Genomic DNA, 24,840 nt, shown 5'->3' with positions numbered 1-24,840 from the left:
GTTAAATATCTGCTTTACGATACCAACATACACCTCACTTTGTCCATTTGATTGAGGGTACATAACTAACTTTTATTTCCGTCCGATTCTTTGCTTTCGCATAAAACAACATAAACAACAAACAAAGACGTAATATCTTCTAATATTAGCACAGATGATATATATATATATATATATATATATATATATTAATCACGTTAGGCTTTATTGGTGAAGAGAATAATCGAGTAACGTTATTTTATATTAATCCCATTTAGCCTCTTTTATTTGACATGCATATTTTGTTAAAAAGTTTACATTGAATTAAAGGTGAGGGTATAGGCCTATAGTTCGCGGGTCTTGCATTTTCGTAAACCCGTCATAAATATAAATATATGGACTACAAGAGTGGCTGCCTCGTCGTGCGTTATGCGCGCTGGACTGTCGTTAGGACTTGTCGATGGTCCCAGGTTGAGACCCTGCACGCTGCCATCCCCGTCGTCCTGCGGGAGGTTTGGATTAGGTAGTAAATAAAAATTTTCTTTAACTCTGAAGTAACATCAGGAACATTTTTTTTTAAAATTACAAACAATCTCATCTGCATACCTACTATATAATTTTATAGAAATGATGTCACCTACGTACATTAACACATTTTAACAGCGTACTTCAATTTATGGAAAAAGTCTACAATTTTACAATGCTACAACTTAGGAGCTATATAATGTAACCTACATTGTAATCCAACTTATGGGAGTAGCATACGAATATTCGATGTTAGGATATAATTTAAGGAAGTATAGCCTACATATATTCAATGTTAGGCCCTCACCTCAAGGAGGTAGCCGACAAAGATAGGGCTACATTATTAGGCCTACAATTTACGGAGGTAGCCAACATAAATAGGGCTAAAATGTTAAGCCCACAACTTACGGAGGTAGCCCACAAAGATAGGGCTACAATGTTACCGCCTTAACAGCCTTTCACTTCAAATTTTCTCACCCAATATGCCCATATTAGCCTACTTAATGCGGCGACCCCCAACCGTAAAAATCATAAGCCTAAGTAGCTGTGCTTTTGATAATGTTCTAAAACAGTTCACTTGATGTAAATATTTGATATGCGTTGCCATGTTTTAGGTTTCAACATGAAACAATTGTCATTATAGTCTTGAAATAAATTGTTCTGATTATGATTAAATTATAAATAAATAAAATTGCATCTTTGTGACATGCATTTATTTACTATTCTATTTCTTATTTGGGAGACGCGGGGATCTTTGGGAGCCTCTAAGTCCACCCAACTCTAATGTTATTAGTTAGGGAAAGTAAATGCGGTTGGTCGTTGTGCTAGCCACATGACACCCTCGTTAACCGTGGGCCACAGAAACAGATAACTTTGATTGTGTGCACACCATAGACCGCAACGGAAACTTTTACTTTTTAACTTATTTCGTATTCACCATTTTTGTGGTGCAGACTTATGTGACTATTTTTTTTAAGCATGACGTAGCATTTGCAGTATTAGAATCTATATTTTCAAAGGTCTTAGACGACCCCTGGCGAATCGTTATTCGACCCCCCAAGGGGGTCGTGACCCACAGGTTGAGTGTCACAGTCTCGGTTGATATTGCCTGCTATATGTTCACCTCGGGTCAAGAAGGTGAAAGGCACTTGAAACCTCTGATTAAGAAAGAAGACGTAAGAATGACTAAATTAACGTTTAGTCAGTAGTAACCTTAAGTCAGTCGAGTAGGGCAGTCACTTGAAGACAGTAGTAGCTTTTAGTCAGTTGAGTCGTTTATGGGACTTGAGACAGTACACGTATTTTGATAGTTATTTTCTGTACTTAGAGCTGAGTTCTTTTCTGTACTTAGAGCTGGATACATATTATTGAAGTTTATTGTTACCCGCTGTGATGCGGACGTGATTTAATAGTACACACCTGCTCTTGAGGACTTAGTATATTGGATATATTTGGTACCGCTGTTACGCGGACGTAACTATATTTCTATGCATTTGATCATTTTTGTAACTACTATGAAATGCAGAATATTGTCATTGGATAAACGTTATGTCTTGTCTGCTACAATTCGGATTCTAGTCAATCCACGGAACTATACCATTTGTGTTTGTTACGTGTCAAGTGTGACTCCAGGCAGCACGAACCCAGCATTCTACAGCATTCGCGACACATTGATTGTGATACACGTTTCTACATCTTAGTGACCAGCCTTATGTGTAATACTAATACCACGTCAAAAGACCAGTTACATTGAGAACCTCGACTCTAGATGGAAAACAAAAAGTATGTTGGCGCTGCCCTTTGTCACTTTTTAGTGGGCTTTGGGAGGGGGGACACTGCTTCTGAGTTGTAAAGAGCTTTCTCCTGGCGACGATAGAGCAAGTTAAAATAAGCCCAAAGTAGGAGGAGACACTGACCGATAATGTGAAGAACAATCGAGGCTGCATATTAATTTTTATGTGGGGCTGGGGGTCATCGTTTTGACTGTTGCAACGCAATAAATAGCCTACTAAGACTAAGACTGCTTCATTGATCCATATGGAAATTTGGACTCTTTTCTCATATAAAGACAACACAACAGAAACATACACATAAATAAATAGAACAGACACAACATAAAGAGTTCATTCAGCGATTACACACAGGCATTTTGGTCCTTTTCATGTTTCCTGATCAACGACTGGCGTTGATATAGTCTGACCGAGTAAGGTACGAACGAGTTTTTGTACCGCTCTGTTCTTGTCAAGATTGACAGTATAGTAGCCCACTTCGCGACCACTTCTGATGGAGCGGGTGGCTTCCAAGATTTTTCCGATTTTTCATAGACATTTCTGTTCATGAAGTTCGTTCAAATATAGTCATTCAAATATAGTCATTCAAATATAGTCATTCAAATATAGTCATTCAAATATAGTCATTCAAATATAGTCATTCAAATAAAGTCATTCAAATATAGTCATTCAAATATAGTCATTCAAATATAGTCATGTAGGCGGGGTAGAAATGGGCATGGCGGCTATGTTGAAATGTTTTCTTGAAAAGAATGTTTTGAATAAATTTTGTTGCTGGTCCAATTTAGAAGATGAAGGGACGTCTCTTAATTTTCTGTTTTTAAATTTCAGATTTTTATTTACACTCTTTGTTCTTTTTTTTAAATAATTCACAAATATGTCCCCCCCCCTTCCCCAATCTTTATATTTTATTATTTATATTTATTTTATATTTATTAATTATTAATTTTCAGATAAACTATCAATAGATATCGCTAATAATATAATATCGAATCTATATTTCTAAAACATAACAAAACATTGACCATTCTTTAAAAAGTAAAATAAGATGATTTTTGACAGATAGCCTACTTAAGGAACTGCAGTCCATATAATGTGAAATATGGATAGCTGCCTGCCAGTGCCTGGTCTTATGGTATGCGCCTCGGACTGTCGTTACGATGGTTCGTGTTTGAACCCTTCCGCCGTACAGTAAATTTGACTATGGTGTAATTATTTCTGAAAAAAAAAATTCCGAAACTCGAAAGACAAAAAAGAAATTACAGTTTCTCCTATTGTTGTGTTTAGGACTTTGATTATATCACTAAAGAATATATAAAGCAACACAGTGGATTCTCTGCGATCACATCGAATGCAAGTTCCGTGAGTGCCCTCGTTTTTGTCACTGCTTTTTTTGTCACCTGCGTGGCGCACGCTGAACAGTGCGAGTAGACCTAATTAAATCACAAATTGGTCGTCATTTAATGCAGTGAATCCCTGTCTCTCTCTCTCCCCCCCCCCTTTTCTCTCTCTCTCTCTCTTTAGATAAATAGATAGATAGATATAGATAGATATAGGAAGATACATAGATAGATAGATAGATAGATAGATAGATAGATAGATAGATAGATAGATAGATAGATAGATAGATAGATAGATAGATAGATAGATAGATTGATAGATATAGATAGATAGATTGATAGATAGATAGATAGATAGATAGATAGATAGATAGCATGAGGCCTCGAAATGATAAGGCCCAATGTTTGTCTTCCTAGAAGTGAACAAAATCTGCTGTTTAACCAGTAACTGGCGTTCAACAAGTAACTCTGACGTTTAACCAGTAACTGGCGTTCATCTAGTAACTGACGTTTAACCAGTAACTGGCGTTCAACTAGTAACTGACGTTGAACCAGTAACTGGCGTTCAACTAGTAACTTACGTTTAACCAGTAACTGGCGTTCAACTAGTAACTGACGTTTAACCAGTAACTGGCGTTCAACTAGTAACTGACGTTTAACCAGTAACTGGCGTTCAACTAGTAACTGACGTTTATCCAGTAACTGGCGTTCAACTAGTAACTGACGTTTAACCAGTAACTGGCGTTCAACTAGTAACTGACTTTTATCCAGTAACTGGCGTTCAACTAGTAACTGACGTTTATCCAGTAACTGGCGTTCATCTAGTAACTGACGTTTATCCAGTAACTGGCGTTCAACTAGTAACTGACGTTTATCCAGTAACTGGCGTTCAACTAGTAACTGACGTTTATCCAGTAACTGGCCTTCAACTAGTAACTCTGACGTTTATCCAGTAACTGGCCCTCAACTAGTAACTGACGTTTATCCAGTAACTGGCCTTCAACAAGTAACTGACGTTTATCCTGTAACGTGCGTTCAACTAGTAACTGACGTTTATCCAGTAACTGGCCTTCAACTAGTAACTGACGTTTATCCAGTAACTGGCCTTCAACAAGAAACTGACGTTTATCCAGTAACGTGCGTTCAACTAGTAACTGACGTTTATCCAGTAACGTGCGTTCAACTAGTAACTGACGTTTATCCAGTAACTGGCCTTCAACTAGTAACTGACGTTTATCCAGTAACTGGCCTTCAACTAGTAACTGACGTTTATCCAGTAACTGGCCTTCAACTAGTAACTGACGTTTATGCAGTAACTGGCCTTCAACTAGTAACTGACGTTTATCCAGTAACTGGCCTTCAACTAGTAACTGACGTTTATCCAGTAACTGGCGTTCAACTAGTAACTGACGTTTATCCAGTAACGTGCGTTCAACTAGTAACTCTGACGTTTATCCAGTAACTGGCGTTCAACTAGTAACTGACGTTTATCCAGTAACTGGCCTTCAACTAGTAACTCTGACGTTTATCCAGTAACTGGCGTTCAACTAGTAACTCTGACGTTTATCCAGTAACTGGCGTTCAACTAGTAAATGACGTTTATCCAGTAACTGGCGTTCAACTAGTAACTCTGACGTTTAACCAGTAACACTCATCAAAGAACAACGTTTACCTACAAGATTTGTGTTCTGTCCAATTTGTTGACGTTTTTAATTCAATTTAAAATTGTCCTATCTAAGGAATTCTAAAGTAATTATTACTTATATGGCTATCTTTCTCTTGTTACAGTCTGACTCGGAACTTATGCTCTCAGCGAGAGCATCAAAGATTATGTGATATATATATACAAGAAAAATTAGCTGCATTACTGCAACACTTCACTGTCTCTTGTGTTGCAATGTTTTGTAGTTTTCTCTAATAGAAAGCCCTTTGTGTACATTATTCTCGTCATCCCCTGGCAATCAAATCATTAAATAAGAACAATCTGGTATAAACTTTGTCACATGTAAATTATGAGTGAGTCTGGGTGTGAATGTACACTTTGGTTTCTTATAGTTATAATGTTTTTTTGTTTGGTGTAATGCACAAATTGTAAGACAAATTTCCTTACGGACAATAAAGACTATTATTATGTTAGAAATGAACGAGTAGTCATTCCCTGGCGCTGCCAGGGTCGAGTTTCGCTAAAGAGAAACAAAATTCATCGTAGTCCCTTTATCAGTTACCACCGAGGAATTTTCTGGTGATGTGGCAGGTCTGCAGAAGTACCGCCCTCTGACAGGCAACGAGAATGTTATTATTATTATTATTATTATTATTGATATGCCAATAGATCGTAGACAGGTAAGGACTCTGGTTCTGCACAAAGTAAACTAATTGACCTCGATTTTGAATAAGCTTCTTGCCACAATATATATTTCAGTCTTTTCCATTTTTACGAATTTTCGTTTACACTACAGCCGTGTCTCATTATAGTCCTGCAGGAGTGTTAAGCATGCTCTCTATCATTTCGTATTAGTTCAACGGAGACAACTGTGTTTCATCCTATTGTCTCTCTATTCGTGAGTTGTCCACCTTATTAAGTCATAAATCGTTTTCTTCCGGCTGGATGTCTCCTGTCCCCTGTGGCGTAGCTAGAGTGGGATGAGAAGGAGGGGGGAGAATTTGAAAATCCCCCCGGACCTCACTTGAGGGGGCCCCCAAATTAGTGGGTTCTTTTACATTAAAAAATAAATATTACGCAAAATGCAGGGGCCCCCAAAGAGGTCAAGCCCCCCGGAACCCCAAACAATGGAAAATTCCTAGCTACGCCTCTGACTTTCCTGATTTAATGCATTGATATTTGTTATTATGTCATTCACACTAAATTTTTGTTGATTTTCAACGCGTCCACCTTGTTAAATGTTGCCTTATATATAGATAGATTGTTTCGTTTGCCTAAAGCTCTCGGGTTATCTTTTTAAGGCGCTTTCACCAGTTTGGCCGGTGCATCTCCGGGTTTTCGCCAGTGAGTCTTCCAAGGGCTTTTCACTCCAAAAACTGAAAAATTATAGGCCTACACTTTTAAAACTAAAATATCCATCCATCCATCACAGTGGCGCTACAGCCCATGGAGGGCTCTGGCCTGCTTTAACACATCCTTCCATTCAGATCTCTCCTGGGCCTTTCGTCTCCACGCCCTAACCCCAAGCTGCTTCAGATCTGCTTCCACGTCATCTATCCATCGCATTCGGGGTCTGCCTTTGGGTCGCCTGCCTTTTGGTTTTTGCCTGTATACAATTTTCGCCCCTCTGTTGTCTGACATTCTTTCAATGTGACCTGCCAAACGTAGTCTGTTCTTTTTTATTTCGTTCACTATTGGTGGGTCTTCATATAATTGATATAACTCATGGTTAGTGCGTGTCCTCCACCCTGTTTCATCCTGTATGGCACCATAGATTTTCCTAAGAATTTTTCTTTCCCAAGTGTTAAGTAAATTTTCAGATGTCTTTGTCAGTGTCCAGGTCTCACTTCCATACATTGCTGCTGGTCTTATTAAAACTAAAATATACATATTAATTATTGTTTAAAGGGAAAGTGAGATTAAATTTATTAGAACTGTTTCTTTCTTCTAAAATATCTAAAATATAACATGCTTTTAGATATAATCATTCATAAGTGGATCTTAAAGCTTTTGAAAAATTGTAGGGGCTTCCACAAAATCTTGCCCTGGGGCCTCCACGTACTTAAATCCGGCCCTGGCTCCACCCGGTGCAGACAAAGACTTAATTCGAACTGGGGTCTATGTAGGCCTAAGTTATTTTTTCGTCCTCCGTGCATGCCATTGGAAGGGGCTTTTCTTTGGGACTCTAATTTCTCTCCAGCGGCCTGTTCCCTGTTTTCATCTAAGCTAGTGAAGGCGAACATCATCATGGCACCCGATAGGCCTTTACAGCGCTTCAGCTCCCCTAAGCATGCAGTCACCCCTAGGCTTTTACGTCTAAAAGAGGACAGAAAGAAGGCCGAATAAATAAATATATATATATATATATATATATAAATTGAAATTGTATTGATGAAACATGACTATCATTGGCTTTAAAAATAAAATTTTATAGCTCTTAACTCTTTCTCTCCGTAATTATTTTTCTCGCTCCGATAGTAGGCCTATTATTCTTTCCCCTCATTTGTAATTCACTATCCTGCTATGATTTAACTTCAATATTTTTTTGTATGTTATCAGAAAATGTTAGCCTATATTTGTTATTGAATTATAGGAGCGGGCATGCTCTTTGTACACAACACAAATTAAAGTTTATAAATCAAAAAATCAATTTAGTTTTAATGGGAGTCAAATCAACGTTGGCAGCATCCATTTGGAGAGAAAGAGTTAAAAAGTATCATAGTTATCGGTCGATGCGACTTTTTATTTTGCACTTGTCTAGCGTTGGCCTGTGACAATCGTTGAACGACATTTCCTTTACATTGTGTCAGAGTTAAGACGCCTCAGTCGGGTACTGTTAATCCACAGCAAGACAGTGCGACGCAGGGAGTCCAGAGTGTCAGTACGGACGTGACTTCCCTGACCCCTACATCGAAAGGTGTATGTCCGGGACAGTCGAGACAGAGTTCAGTTCAAGTTGAGTACAACGGTAAAGGGTTAATTGTACAGTATTTGGATGTAATATATTACATTCGTTAGAGCATAAAGCTATAGTATTAAAGTAGCTTCTCATTTAGCCTCTCTATCTCTTCTATACAAATTACGCAATCCATAAAGGCTGTCACGTGATACGTTTTTTTTTCATTGTTTTATCAATATTATCACGTGGCTAAATGTTGTTTGTTTACGATTGGTGAATGAGGTCCAATGGAGTTGTCAAGTTTTTGTATTGTTTATGTCGGGTTAAGCACGTGTGTAAAGCAAACGTGATGTCAAGTGATGGTTCAAACAAACACCATAGAGACTTTTCTAGCTTTAGTCCAGGGGCGGACTGGCTATATGGGCATTCGGGCAAATCCCCGGTGGGCCGGTATCCTAATGGGCCGGTAGGACAACAGTAAGCATCTTATTTTTTGAAATCACGTCTGTATTTTATAAGATAAGGGTCGCATCATATAATATACAATTTATGGGCCGGGTGATATAGAAATGCCCAGGCCGATTTTGATACCCAGTCCACCCCTGCTTTAGTCTTCCCACGCGTTACTAAAAAAAAAATATAGTGCTAGATCGGGGACTACACAAGCCAACAGTCTTTGATTGTAAGAATAATATGCAATGCAGTGGCGTAGCTAGCGTGGGTCCGGGTTGAAGAACACGCTTGTGGGTCTCCACACAGAAATAAAAGTGTGTGACAAAGAAATCGAGTAGTCTGTATGTATGGGTACATTGAACAAAAGACATTCTAATACCGTACTAGTAATGCAACAATTTTGTAAGTAATTATTTTAAAGCAATGTTTACTTTAGCTATGACTTCGTGCAAATAATAATGTCTTTAAAACTAAAAAAGTGTAGACCTTCTTAACGTATCAATCGACTAAAAATGTTTTCAATTAACAAGAAAAAGTTTTCGGCTATTTCGTCCGCCCCCCCCCCCTTTCTACGAGTTTAATAACAATGTCCATGTCTTCTATTCCAAAGATTAAGGATGAGTACAGTATTTCACATGACTGCGGAAATTCAGTTGCGACCTACATGTTTCTCCGCATCTCGTGCAGACAAAGCCGTTATCCGCCGGCGGTCTATTTAAATTTTCTTTCCGTCTTCTGCGCCTGTCTTCCATAAGGGCTCAAATATGAGTCCCGTAACCTTTGTGGGAGCTCTCCGTCTCTCACAGAGGCCATCTGCTGCCAGCTACTTTCCTCTACGCCCTTGAGGGTGAAATGGCGCCTGAGTTGATCTTTATAGTGCATAAGGCACCTCTTTTACGCAGTCTTCCATTACAATCACCAAAGATGATTCGGTACTCGGGGTGATTCGAGACACACTGCAAGGCATCCAGCCTGCACTGTCTATTTGTAGTGGAATACGGAGTGCACAGACCAAAACCCTTCTTTAGGTCGACCACAGTGGCTCAGTAGTCCGAGATAGCTGTAGACATCAAAAGGGCTGTAGGCTTTATTTTAGCTGTAGACATCAAAAGGGCTGTAGGCTTTATTTTAGCTGTAGACATCAAAAGGTCTGTAACTTTATTTTAGCTGTAGACATCAAAAGGGCTGTAGGCTTTATTTTAGCTGTAGACATCAAAAGGGCTGTAGGCTTTATTTTAGCTGTAGACATCAAAAGGTCTGTAACTTTATTTTAGCTGTAGACATCAAAAGGGCTGTAACTTTATTTTAGCTGTAGACATCAAAAGGGCTGTAGGCTTTATTTTGGAGTTTCTATCTCCTAGACTGGCTGCCGACCTAGAGCCCAGTCCGCCCCTCGACGACAAATCTAATCTACTCTCTTCATCGCCTTTGGCATGCGGTCGTCTGCGTTGCAATGGTTTTCACAATTGGGGAAGAGTAAAAATTGTTGACAAATCTCCCAACCAGACCTATTATTTATTTATATTATATTAGACACGACTCCATCAGTGTTAATGACTGGTTGACAGGTCAGATGTGCCACAGTGTGGACTATATGCAAAGCCTGACCTATATTGTTGATCTAATGAGTCATTGGACTTTGTTGATTAGTTCAAAGCATCTCAGTTGTTAATGTCTGAATGTTGACTGTACAGCACGAAGAACATTTTGTTTTTATTTACATCCTAGCATAAACATCCAACGGGACTGTGGGGGGGGGTGGAGGTGGGTAGGGTTCGAACCTTGACCATCGAGGCGACAGTTTAAATAGAATACCACATGAACAAGCAGACAACCAATACGAACAATCTCTGGCATTTCTTCCGTCCCTTTGACTATTGACGTAGGGTTGGACATGTCACTTCACCTAATCCCTTCCACTTCCCCGGATGTTCTTAGCAAGATGTCAAGGCCGTTCACATAGTCCTGCCAACTTTTCTTTGGACGACCAGTTCTTTGTGCTCCCTTCAGTGTACCTTGAAGGATGACTTTTGACAGTTAGCCAATTACAATTGGACCGAACCGGTAAGCAGCTGTTCTTAGCAGGATGTCAAGAGAGAGGCCGTTCACATAGTCCTGCCAACTTTTCTTTGGACGACCCGTTCTTTGTGCTCCCTTCAGTGTACCTTGAAGGATGACTTTTGACAGGCAACTACAATTGGATGGCTGCCTGGTCGTGCGGTTTGCGCGCTGGACTGTCGTTCGGATTTATCGACGGTCGAGGGTTCAAACTCTGCCCGCTCCCATCCCCCGTCGTCCTGCGGGAGGTTTGGACTAGGAAGTAAACTATATTCAACTCTGAAGGAACATCCGAAACATGTAAAACATTTTACAAACAACAAACAATTGAACCGAACTTGCTCAGCTTTCGTCTATTCACAGTATTGAGAAGTTCATCCTTTTTGCCAGCCAGACTAGTTAAAAAACAAACTCATTTACTCTCAAAAGTTTGAATTCTTCTTTCGGCCTCAGCGTTCAGTGTCCAACTTTCACCACCATATGGGAGTACAGAGACCACCATTTATATGTAACAATGTATTACTGACCGGAGATGTCCAAACTACTAGTCATATCCAGCTCGTGACGTCATATCCGGCTCGTGACGTCATATCCGGCTCGTGACATGGTGCTATTCATCCTCTTGAAACGAATGTTACAATGTGTGTTGAAGACTCGATAAATTTTGGCGCTCATCCGGCCCATGACATGTGTTAGAAATTTACATGACCTTAAAAAAACTGGCGTCACTTGTTGCAACTAATCCGTCTTTAGCAACAGTCGTTTTTATTTTGAGAGGACGAAGGTTTACCATTAAAAAAAAACAGTACCGGTATCAATAACATTTTTGTTACAAATATTTTCTGAATTTAGAACAAATTTAAAGATGGACAAATCTTGACTTCACTGTTTTCTGTATTAGTTTTTACTACTTTTAGGACGCGTAGGATGTAATCATTTTCTTTTTTGAAGTAACGTCTATATTTTATAAGATAAGATTTACATACCTCTTCTTTATTCGAAGTTTTTAAAAATTAAACTTACAGTTATCTGATAAATAACGTAGATGCCAATAAGTATTTTAGTGGTTGTGTAGATTTGCTTGCATAAAAATGAGGTGTATTAACACAAGTGGAATCAAACGTTAAATGATAAAGGCAAACATATAATGACCTTTAATTAGTATTGTACATTCATGTCGTACACATATTTTGTTTCATTAAATGTTGCGTAACATCATGTTTTATCATTAAATTTTAAACTTTTTTTCCTCTGCAGTCCCCCTTTTATTATTGTAATTCTAAAAAAAAGAAATTTAATGTCCAAGACTATTATCTTATAGTACCAATGCACTAAGCCAAGAACTTGGAAAATGTAATAGGTCTTCAGGTAGCCAAAGTGTCACTAGTCTACTGAAAAGACATGCTTCAATTAAGAATCAAATATACAACTTTGTGTAATATTTCAATATTTTCTTTTTGAGTTCCAACAATAGTCTAACAGTAGGCTTTCAAAATAAATGTTTTAGAAGTATCACATGTACCTCCAGTAATCAACATTATAATGTCCTAGCACATATTACAAAGCATTTACAAGCCACAGGGGAGGGAAGTGGGCAGTGATGACAGTGCAAAGCATTTACAAGACACAGGGGAGGGAAGTGGGCAGTGATGACAGTGCAAAGTATCTGCAAGCCACAGGGAAGGGAAGTGGGCAGTGATGACAGTGCAAAGTATCTGCAAGCCACAGGGGAGGGAAGTGGGCAGTGATGACAGTGCAAAGCATTTACAAGACACAGGGGAGGGAAGTGGGCAGTGATGACAGTGCAAAGCATTTACAAGACACAGGGGAGGGAAGTGGGCAGTGATGACAGTGCAAAGCATTTACAAGACACAGGGGAGGGAAGTGGGCAGTGATGACAGTGCAAAGCATTTACAAGACACAGGGGAGGGAAGTGGGCAGTGATGACAGTGCAAAGCATTTACAAGCCACAGGGGAGGGAAGTGGGCAGTGATGACAGTGCAAAGTATCTGCAAGCCACAGGGATGGAAGTGGGCAGTGATGACAGTGCAAAGTATTTACAAGACACAGGGGAGGGAAATGGGCAGTGATGACAGTGCAAAGTATTTACAAGCCACAGGGGAGGGAAGTGGGCAGTGATGACAGTGCAAAGCATTTACAAGACACAGGGGAGGGAAGTGGGCAGTGATGACAGTGCAAAGCATTTACAAGACACAGGGGAGGGAAGTGGGCAGTGATGACAGTGCAAAGCATTTACAAGACACAGGGGAGGGAAGTGGGCAGTGATGACAGTGCAAAGCATCTGCAAGACACAGGGGAGGGAAGTGGGCAGTGATGACAGTGCAAAGCATTTACAAGACAGGGATGGAAGTAGGCAATGATGACAGTGTAAAGCATTTTCAAGATACAGGGATGGAAGTGGGCAGTGATGACAGTGCAAAGCATCTGCAAGCCACAGGGAGGGAAGTGGGCAGTGATGACAGTGCAAAGCATTTACAAGACACAGGGGAGGGAAGTGGGCAGTGATGACAGTGCAAAGCATTTACAAGACACAGGGGAGGGAAGTGGGCAGTGATGACAGTGCAAAGCAATATAAGACACAGGGATGGAAGTGGGCAGTGATGACAGTGCAAAGCCTATAGCAGTCAGGCAACTCTATATTAGGAAATTTTAGATTTCTTGAAGTAAAAATAAAAAAATCCTTTCCATACATGTCTACACAAGAGGCTTAAATTTCATTGAAAGTGTTGAACTAACAAACTAACATCTCTTCTTCTATTATCCTTGCCTGTTCTGTGAAACAGAAGTCTGTTCTGTGAAGTAGAAGTCTGTTCTGTGAAGTAGAATGTTCTGTGAAGTAGAAGTCTGTTCTGTGAAGTAGAATATTCTGTGAAGTAGAAGTCTGTTCTGTGAAGTAGAATGTTCTGTGAAGTAGAAGTCTGTTCTGTGAAGTAGAATGTTCTGTAGAAGTCTGTTCTGTGAAGTAGAATGTTCTGTGAAGTAGAAGTCTGTTCTGTGAAGTAGAATATTCTGTGAAGTAGAAGTCTGTTCTGTGAAGTAGAATGTTCTGTGAAGTAGAAGTCTGTTCTGTGAAGTAGAATATTCTGTGAAGTAGAAGTCTGTTCTGTGAAGTAGAATGTTCTGTGAAGTAGAAGTCTGTTCTGTGAAGTAGAATATTCTGTGAAGTAGAAGTCTGTTCTGTGAAGTAGAAGTCTGTTCTGTGAAGTAGAAGTCTGTTCTGTGAAGTAGAATATTCTGTGAAGTAGAAGTCTGTTCTGTGAAGTAGAATGTTCTGTGAAGTAGAATGTTCTGTGAAGTAGAATGTTCTGTGAAGTAGAATGTTCTGTGAAGTAGAAGTCTGTTCTGTGAAGTAGAATGTTCTGTGAAATAGAAGTCTGTTCTGTGAAGTAGAATGTTCTGTGAAGTAGAAGTCTGTTCTGTGAAGCTGAAGTCTGTTTTTGAATTAGAAGTCTGTTTAGTTCAGTAAATTTAGAATTTCACTTATGAAAATTATATGCTGTATCGGTTTTCGTTCTTATGTTTACATGTGATTGTAACTCGTCCGTAAGAATGTGTTCACAAAATGTGTGTTGTGTATTCATTCAGTGTATTAAAGCCAGACTAAACTGGCATGGTTTTCGACTCAGTTATCATTATGTTCATAACACTGAGGATTGAGAGCTGCCTTACAAAACAGAAAATGAATCTTTATCTAGAGAATAAATTGTACATTCATAGAAATATTATTGGAAACACACACACACACAAATGAAATGGTATCAATATCAAATTCTGTATTATTTTTTTTAATTTTTTTATTATTGGAAACACACACACACACAAATGAAATGGTATCAGGTATCAATATCAAATTCTGTATTATTTTTTGAAATCAATATCAAATTCTGTATTAAAGTTTTCATCAATATCAAATTCTGTATTAAATATTTCATAAATATCAAATTCTGTATTAAATTTTTAAAAATATTTAACATTTACAATTTAATTTCAATGTGGAGGCGTGGTCAAGAGGCTAAGTATGCTTGAACTTGGCTTGGCTCGGCTACCTATCAAGGTGACTCTAGGTTCAACACACGACTCAAGCAGAGTTCTGTTTACTGAGTACCCAAAGGCAGCATGGAAAACCCTCTCCCAAATCCCCCCCCCTATTGGTCCACACATAAGATTGGAACACAGCACTCTGAGCATGCTGTAAGCATGAAAGTAGCACTACATACAAGCTATAATTATTATTATTATTATTGTTAATCCTTTTAGCCTATCAAGCCAAGGTCAACACTAACTGATTACAAACTTAAATTTGACAATTCAGAGATTAATAAGTCAGTGGTTAAATACAAATAAATTTAATAAAAAAAAACTACAACTTTGTGCATACATCATTCTCTCTCCTAAAAATAATTGTCACAAAATCTAGCCTTTAACGGAGGCATGTGGCTGAGTGGTAAAGCACTTGACTTCCAAACAGGAGGACCCTGGGTTCAAATCCTGGTGAAGACGGGTATTTTTAATTTTGGGATCTTTATGGTGCCTTCGAGTCCACCCAGCTCTAATGGGTAATTTCATAGAATCCTAAATGCTGCTGGCAAAATCATTGGCAAAAAACAAACCCCATTTGGGCAGTTGTTTGAGACAAACATCTATAAAAAAGCTAACAAGATCCTCGAAATAAAGAATCACCCTTTGTGTCAGGATTTTGTGATTTTACCATCACAAAAGAGATACAAGACACCGATAGCAAAGACAAACAGACACAAACACTCTTTTGTTCCCCTGGCAATCAAATCATTAAATAAGAACAATCTGGTATAAACTTTGTCACATGTAAATTATGAGTGAGTCTGGTGTGAATGTACATTTTGGTTTCTTTATAATGTTTTTTGTTTGGTGTAATGCACAAATTGTAAGACAAATTACCTTAAGGATAATAAAGATTATTATTATTATTATACGAGTTAGGAAAAAGTAAAGGCGGCTGGTTATTGTGCTGACAACATGGCACCCTTGTTAACCACAATTAGTGATGTCATCTCAGTTATAAGCATTCTTGACTACCAAGTGAAATACATTTTTACACTAATAATGTTGCCAACCAATGTTCTAATATTCCTTACATGTTTCAAAAAGAATAAAAATTAAAATCCTCAAGTTTCTTTCTTTAGATCAGTAAAAAAAATCATACATATAAGCATAACACATTATATAAACTTCCATTTATATATTTATAAAAACCACAAAACAAAAACAATTTACTGAATGACTCAATACTAAACCTAACAGTATACCATACATTCAAAACCTTGAATAAATACTTGTGTCGTTATGTGGCTTTCAGAAAAAAAAATATAAAAGAATTACAAAATTAATTCAAAATCTTGTGTTTAAATTTGTTTTCTCAAAAGGGTCAATGTTATCTTTAATCCTTTAAAGCAGCTTCTTTTTATGAATTGAGTATTCTTGATAAATGTAGTTAACATAATTAAGTATACACACATAAATCTGATTAAAAGTTTTACCAAAAAAATGTCACAGACTGTAAAGCTTGGTGAGGAGTTGAGCTAAAGTCACTCTTTATATATTGTCAAAATAGAGCTGAAAGAATAAATATTTGTTGATCAGATAATGTATAAATGTTAAGCTATAAACTGAATGTATAAAGGCTAAGCTATAAACTGAGTACAATTCTAAGTGATAAACTTAATGTATAAATGCTAAGTCATAAGCTGAATAAGTAAATTCTAAGCTATAAACTGAATGTATAAATGCTAGGCTATAAACTGAATAAGTAAATTCTCAGCTATAATCTGAATGTATAAATGATTTACCAAATTGCATTACTTCAGGAACAAAAGTCAGATTATTTGCAGACGATTGCATAATATAAAGAACAATAAAAACAACACAAGACACAGATATTTTACAAAGAGAATTAGATGAATTACAGAAATGGGAATCAAATTGGAGCTTGTCTTTCCACCCAGAAAAATGTCAGTTGTTAAGAGTAACAAAAAAACTAAAACAAATTAATTCCACTTATCTTATTCATGGCAAACCAGTAACACAGACTAAAAACACAAAATACCTAGGTGTTATAATAAATGAAAAAATTGTCATGGAATCCACATATTGATGAAACTATAAAAAAAATCAAACAAAGCATTAGGATTTATTAAAAGAAATTTCTATAAATCAAATAAGAACATAAAACTAAAATGTTTTTTAACCTTGGTTAGGCCAATAATAGAATATGCATCCTCCGTTTGGGACCACTCAACTCAAGAAAACATTAAGAAACTGGAACAGACACAAAATAGAGCAGTGAGATTCATAACAAACGAATATTCACATTTGACTAGAGTAACACCTTTAGTAAAATCACTAAATTTAGAAAGCCTTCAGGACAGAAGACTCAAAAGTAAAGTAGCAATTATACATAAAACACTGAACCATAATCTTCAAATACAAAAACAGAATTTAATAAAATACGCTGAAAGACACAAAGATAAAGGCACATTCCTCGCCCCATATGCTAGGACAAATTTGTACAAATACTACTTCTTCCCTAGTGCTATTAGAGCATGGAATGGGTTGCCTGAGCTAGCCAGGAAAACCAGTGACTTGGCAGAGTTTAAGTCATTGGTTAATATGTATGACTAAATGCATGACGCGTAGGACGTAATCATCTTCTTTTTTGAAGTAACGTCTGTATTATATAAGATAAGATAAGAAGATAAAATAAATGTAAATAAAGGCTAAGCTATAAACTGAATAAATAAATTATAAGCTATAAACAGAGCTGAAAGAATAAATATTTGGTGATCAGATAATGTATAAATGTTAAGCTATAGACTGAATGTATAAAGGCTAAGCTATAAACTGAGTAAATAAATTCTAAGCCATAAACTGAATGTATAAATGCTAAGCTATTAAATAAATGTATAAAGGCTATAAAGACTTAGCTATAAACTGAATGTATAAATGCTTAGCTATAAAATAAATGTATAAAAGCTAAGCTTTAAACCAAATAAATAAATTCTAAGCTATAAACTGAATGTATAAATGCTAAGCTATAAAATAAATGTAGAATGGCTAAGCTTTAAACCAAATAAATAAATGCTAAGCTGTAAACTGAATGTATAAATGCTAAGCTATAAACTGCTTGACTATCTAAGTGAGGAGAGCTTAAATTGAAATCACAATGTAAACTATGTATTTTTAATGGATTTGATTTGCTTGCTGAGAGCCTAAAGGAAGGACTTACAGATATCCTCCCCCCCCCTCTTATGTTTACAAAAGATATTGACCCAGAATGCACTGTGCTTGCTATAGGAGCATGGAAGTTGTGCTTGCTAAGAACCTAAAGGAAGGACTCACAGATATCCTCCATATCCCCTCATATGTCAACAAAAGATATTGAACCAGAATGCACTGTGCTTGCTATAGGAGCATGGAAGTTGTGCTTGCTAAGAACCTAAAGGAAGGACTCACAGATATCCTCCCCCCCCCCCCCCCATATGTCAACAAAAGATATTGACCCAGAATGCACTGTGCTTGCTATAGGAGCATGGAAGTTGTGCTTGCTAAGAACCTAAAGGAAGGACTCACAGATATCCTCCATATCCCCTCATATGTCAACAAAAGATATTGACCCAGAATGCACTGTGCTTGCTATAGGAGCATGGAAGTTGTGCTAATCAAAAGCAATAATAATACCAGCAATAATAAACAGCATGACTATTGGCCAGAGATGAAGGCTTCAATTCAGCTTTCATCACCAAATTTTGAAAAGCATGAACTAAAAATGTAAGTCATTCAGTGTTCCCAGACATTAGCACTGTAATGAACATCTTCACCATCACTTGTTCCATAAGTTGGATGGATCATTGGGTCAACAGAGATGCTGCCCATCAAAGCTTTTCTGCTTTTCTCTTAGTGATAAATCTGAAATGTTGACAAATTACCTTTCTATGTTTCTCTGCTGGCTCAAAACCAAGGACTTTACCAACAAAATAAAACTCTTCATCTAATGAGGTTTGTATGGTCTCTGCTTTTCAATAGCCATGTTGCTCCCCTAAAAAATGCAAAATATTAATAATTTCTTTACAAAATGTTATGTACTCTTGTTTTCACTATTTTTATCTTATACATGCAATTAAAAGTAGCCTATAGCATAACTGACATGACTGGAACAACAAAATAAAGTAAAAACTAGGAAAGTTTATACCATACAAAGCAAGATAGAAAAAGGTTGGTCATGGTCCACTAGCAGGTTACTAGAGACAGTTATCTATTTTAGAAATAATCTTTTTAGAGTGATTATATGTGTAACAAAAAAAAAAAAAATTATGTTTCATATCACATTAACTAGCAGTTTGTGACACTGTTATGCATCAATGAAGTTTCAAGCATAAAAAAAGATACTTCTATAGTATACTAGCATTACCCTTGGTTCTTCCCCCTGATTTGTTCTCAGGCTATACAGTGTTTATTTTGGCTAAAAACTCTTTTTTTTTTCTGCACTTCCAATAAAATTTCCTGCATTTTATTTTCAGCCCAAAAAGCCTAGTATCAATTACATTGAATTCATAAAGACACATACTTTTGGTGTTTGAATTCTAAGAACACTTTTCTCCCCATCCTCAAACAAACAAAAATGGTACATACAATCTTCTTTCTTCTTCCTTCTCATTTTTTTATTGGAGCATTCAGATGACTGGACCAGTATATGAGATTATTTTCGCAGTGGTTTCCAAATCAGGGAACTCTCCATATAGTTTTCTTTCTATTGGGGTGTTTGGGGGCCAGCGTCATGTACAGCCTCTTGGTAAAGAGAGCAGTTTTGGAGAAGATGGTCAGCATTCTCTGGTGACACTCCACATGGGCAGATTTCAGTTTCTGATTTTGAGCTTCCAATACATATGTTGTCAAATTCTGTTGTGTCTGGTCCTGCGGAAAAAAAATGATTTTAGATGTTTTACTCCCATGAAACAGTTCTAAAGGCACATCACTATTCATGATTTAGTTTATCTTTACATATGATTTTTTTTTTAATTTGGTCAGTTGTAGCACCTTTATCTGGACATGCATCTTATACACATTAACAAATATTTTACACTTATATTTATAGCCTATCAAGATAAAATAGCCTGATTACCACAAACAGAGAGGTGCGGTGGCTGAGTGGTAAGGCGCTTAGCTTCTGAACCGGGGGTCCAGGGTATGAATCCCAGCTCTAATGGGTACCTGACATTAGTTGGGGAAAAAGTAAAGGCGGTTGGTCATTTTGTTGGCCTAATGACACCCTCGTTAGCCATAGGCCACAGAATCAGATGACCTTTACATCATCTGCCCTATAGACCACAAGATTGGAAAGGGGAACTTTATTTTTTTTTTTTACCACAAACAGAATTACACAAAAATCCCCCCCCCCCCCAGAAAAGAAAAAAACTCTTTTACTGCTTTCATAAATAAAAAGGATGGTAAATGTTATGTCTATAAAACATTACCTTGAAACAAACATTGCAAGAAGTCCTTTTGCTTTAACTGCCTACACCTTCAAGTGTCTTTCAATGAACAAATCCTGTTGATCCTCTGCCAACATAAACAAGTTTACATAGATATTAACATTTCAAAGTCATGGGCCAAAAGCTCAGTCATTTTTCATTTCGCTTCTATATCAATATTTTGATTTTTTTGTCGGCTAAATGATTTGTGTACCTCATAGGAAAACAATGGGGTCCTGGGTTTGAACCTAAATGAAGATTGGGATTTTGAATTTTTAGGGTGCCCCTCAGTCACCCAACTCTAATGGGTAAATGATTTTAGGTAGTGAAAATTAAGGCGGTTAGTCATTGTGCTGGACACATGACGACCTGCTCATTAACCACTAGCCATAGAAACATAACCTTGACATCATTTGCTCCATAGATCGCAAGGTCTGAAAGGTAAACTTTACTTTTTTTTAATTAATATCCACTGTGCATACTGCATCCCATTACTTCTTACTTATGTACAATAGATTTCTCTTTTCCCTTCCTTGTGTTTCTTGAATCAAGTTCCTTTTTAGAGGGCATTTTAATACTGCCACAAAGCTAATGGATTATATTATTTGTCATAATGTCCAAAAGTAGAAACTAATTATTTTATAATGAGAATGTGGGTATGTGTGTTGTCTATCCAGTATCCAAAACTACACATTTTTCAAGTAAAAATCAACAAATTAAACATATTAAAAAGATAATAAAAACCAACAGGGATTATGTGAAGGTCTTTACAAATGTCATTAAGATTTGCGGTTAAACAGTAGACTTCTTTTTATTTGTTTAAATAGATCATTGAGTGTGATACTTCAAATCTTTAGACAGGTGATCATGGATAAAATCTGAACACTTTCATTTAAATTTATGGTTCCCATGGTGGAAAGGTGTTCTACAGCTTCTGCAAAGATCAAGCTCTGTTTTATCCACCATGGTCAAACACATCCACCTTAGACAAACAGTATCCATTTCTATATACAAAAATACATACATATAATTTTCTTTACATATTAAAAGAAAAAGAGAAAGATTACCTGAGGTGACTAGACACCATCAGAAAAGCAATATTTTTTTGAGATATCAGTTACTGCTTCGGAAACTGCTGATGGATCAGTCACTGTAAAAAACTTGGTCAGTAAAATTTGAAAAGTAGACAACTCCATGGTAAACAATAAAATCGCCACCTGAAAACACAAATAAACAATAAGAGGATGTAGACACACACAAAAAGGATTACAATGTCTGATTTTAACTCAATGTGAGCCACATGAGTAGGCCTAGTTATAGCCTTTAACACAGCAAACATTTGAACTAGTGGCCAACAGTGCACAACATTTTAAGGATAAATGTAGAATATATACAGCTATTTTATTTGAATAAATGTGAATACTAAAGTCAATATAAACAAATATGAGACTGTGTGACAAAAGTTTAACTTAAATATTACATCCTGTATATATATATATATATATATATATATATATATATATATATATATATATATATATATATATATATATATATATATATATATATATATATATCGAAGACGAACTCCATTCTTTTCAGATCAGGCAGCTTTCCATACAATTTTTATTCTAAAGGACTGCTGGGGGCCAGTATTTTGTTTGGGTCTCACGATAAAACAAGGCAATATGTTCTTTGGAGGAACTCTACAAGGCATGTTTCACTGGTTTCAACATCCAGAATAAGTGTTAACTCATTATGTTGTGCCCTATTCAAAGGTGAAAAATAATTCATTGACTGTGTCCTGATAGAATGTAACATGCATCCTTGATCCTGATGTTTGAGCAACAACTGTTATATTTTTGGTTTATACTACTCTCTTTTTCTTTTTCTCTTCCGGATATAGTGGAATTTAAGAAAAGAAAAAGTAAAGTACCCCTTTCAGACCTTGTGGTCTATAGGGCAGATGATGTAAAGCTCATCTGTTTCTGTGGCCTACTGTTAACGAGGGTGTCATGTGGCCAGCAGAATGACCAACTGTCATTACTTTTCCCCAATTAATGTCAGGTACCCATTAGAGCTAGGTGGACTCAGAGGCGCCCAAAGATCGTGAAATTAAAAACCCCAGTCTTACCAGAATTCGAACCCTGCACCCCAGTTCAGTAGCCAAGTGTTTTACCGCTTAGCCACTGCACCTTCCATGGAATTTAAGACTGCTTACTTATTCTCCCATTTTGGCAGTGTCAGCTTGTTCATCTCCTCTATACGAAAGTGTGCCTGGGATCCATTGGAGAACAGTTTTTTTGCTATTATTGTTGAGATTTATAAGAGCTGTCTTGACTTGTTTGATAGAGGAGGCATCAGATTTTTTGAAAGATAGGAAAGAAATGTTTTTGGTATTCCTTAGAAAGAAAATCTGGCTGTTTACAGGTGGATGGTTGATTAGTGTGGTAGCTGCTGGTTCTAATACTCCCCTTTCTGCTCAGTGGCTGTCTGAGAGATCGCCAGTGGCTATTAACTTTTCTAATCTTTCTCAATTGAGCCATTCATTGCATAAGACATCTCCTCCGTTACCGGTGGATTCTTGAGATGAGCCATCTGTATAATTGACCCACTGGTTATTGTTTCTTCCTTGAGATCTTTCTGATTGTGATAAGATTTTTTTTTGGTTATAGCAGAAAGAGAGCTTAGGTCCTAGGGAAGAGAGTCATTGCACTGTTTAACTAATTCATAAATTATATTTTATAAGCAGTGTTTCTTTGTTTGAGATTCTCGTATGAAATGAGGTATTTTCAGTTAATTTTGAGTGCCAGACTTGTGGGTTTAAGTTTTGAGTGGGAAGCTCTCTTAGGTTTCCATTTTAGTAAACTGAGTAAGGATTATTATTTCTCTTATTTTGTCCAGAGAAACCAGGGAAAAAATGATCTCTTCCATTGCTTTGAAGGTTGTTGTTTTTATTGTTTGGAGTTAGGTTTTTGTTTTACTTTGTCTATTTTCTGTAGAATTGACTGCTGAATCCTATGTTGTAGAGTCCTGTGTTCTAGAGTGATGTAGCTGGTAAATTTCTTTTTCAAAATGTAATTAGCTGATTGAAGCTCACAGCCTGCTAGATGATTGGTGTTAGCCTTCCCTGGTTGTCCAAGAAGTCTACATATGAGTTGCCAGTTACACTGATGTGATTTGGTATCCATTTCATCTAGTGTGTTGTAGCTGGTACATTTCTATTTCAAAATGTTGTGATTTGGTATCTACTGCATCTAGCGTGTTGTAGCTGGTACATTTCTATTTCAAAATTTTGTGATTTTGTATCCACTGCATCTAGCGAGTTGTAGCTGGTACATTTCTATTTCAAAATGTTGTGACTTGCTCCAAATTAATATTTCCATTATATATCTTGTACAATTTCACTTTTTTTTAGTTGACTTTATAGACTGTCATTTTATTCATACTGCCATGTAAGATCTTTAAATTTGTTGAACCATGGATTGGGCATTAGAGCTGGGTGGACTCAGAGGTGCCCAAAGATCCAGAAATTTGAAATCCCAGTCTTCACTAGGATTCATAGCAGGGACCCCCAGTATGGAAGTCAAGAGCTTTACCACTCAGCCACCACGCCTCCATCAAATTGATTAGGCTAAAAGTAGTCCTACAAGTTCTTCAGTGAAAAGAAAACAGTGTTTAATGAATAAAAAAGGGAAGAAGAAACTTTTTTTTTCCCACTAAAGTAAATCAAAGTAAAGTTCCCCTTTCAGACCTTACAATCTAGGGGGCTGAGGATGTAAAGGTCATCTGTTTCTGTGGCCCATAGTTAATGAGGTTGCCAGCACAACAACCAGCCGCCTTTACCTTCCCCATCACATCAGGAACCTTTAGGTTGGTAGACATAGTCATGTGATCAGGGCACGGCAGACATATTGTTGGTAAAAATCTGGTTTCTATGCACAGTCAACACAAGCTTTTAGGCACTTACGATGGATAAGTCGAGCAAAGAATGATATAGTCAGAAACAAATATTAATTCTTACACTTTGAAAGCAAGCCAGCGTAATAAAGAAAATGATTTGCTGCCCTCCTTGTGTTATCCAGATGATCTCTTCACTTATAATCTTGTTCTACTGAAAGTGCTTACACAATCAAAAAGGATGAGTTCAAGGTATTCCGAATCAATTTTATTGTTAGACCTAGATTAGATCTAGATCTACTAATAACTAATCTAGACTAGATTCTGGATCTATATTCTAACTATTTAAGTTAGCATATCTAGACATCTATACTATATTCAAAATATTGTTTGACATAAATGTAGAATCAGATTGAATAGTCAATATTTATTATTGTCTAGGGCAGTGTTTCTCAAACTGTGTGCCGCCGAAGATTTGCAGGTGTGCCGAGGAGTTTTCAGAATGCCACACGTGCAGCGTTACACAGGTTTGCCTACTATTAAATTTTTATTTTACCTTGTGACGACATCCCAGCTTGCAACGACCAGTAATAGTAGTGGATTGCTACATTATGACGGAAAGGGGTGTTAGCTCTTCAGGTTATGAAGTTGTCCACTATACATATATTATTATAATGACTCAAATGTAGGCCGCCTTAGCAGACGCTCA

General features: G+C 37.1%; 1 long non-coding RNA gene across 1 annotated transcript; it reads right to left on the bottom strand.

The window, feature by feature from the left end:
- Nucleotides 1-14,538: 14,538 nt before the first annotated feature.
- Nucleotides 14,539-24,410, bottom strand: LOC129924124 (uncharacterized). The gene is made up of 6 exons (XR_008776044.1): nucleotides 24,256-24,410; nucleotides 21,299-21,448; nucleotides 20,235-20,319; nucleotides 19,393-19,674; nucleotides 18,690-18,799; nucleotides 14,539-16,320 (listed from the first exon to the last, which is right to left on the bottom strand). It is a non-coding gene; the product is annotated as an uncharacterized LOC129924124 (long non-coding RNA).
- Nucleotides 24,411-24,840: the final 430 nt, after the last annotated feature.

Source organism: Biomphalaria glabrata, unplaced genomic scaffold (assembly GCF_947242115.1).
Source record: "Biomphalaria glabrata unplaced genomic scaffold, xgBioGlab47.1 scaffold_20, whole genome shotgun sequence".
Lineage (NCBI taxonomy): Eukaryota > Metazoa > Mollusca > Gastropoda > Planorbidae > Biomphalaria > Biomphalaria glabrata.
Note: the sequence above shows the minus strand (reverse complement) of the source record. Positions and strands in the feature narration are given on the sequence as shown.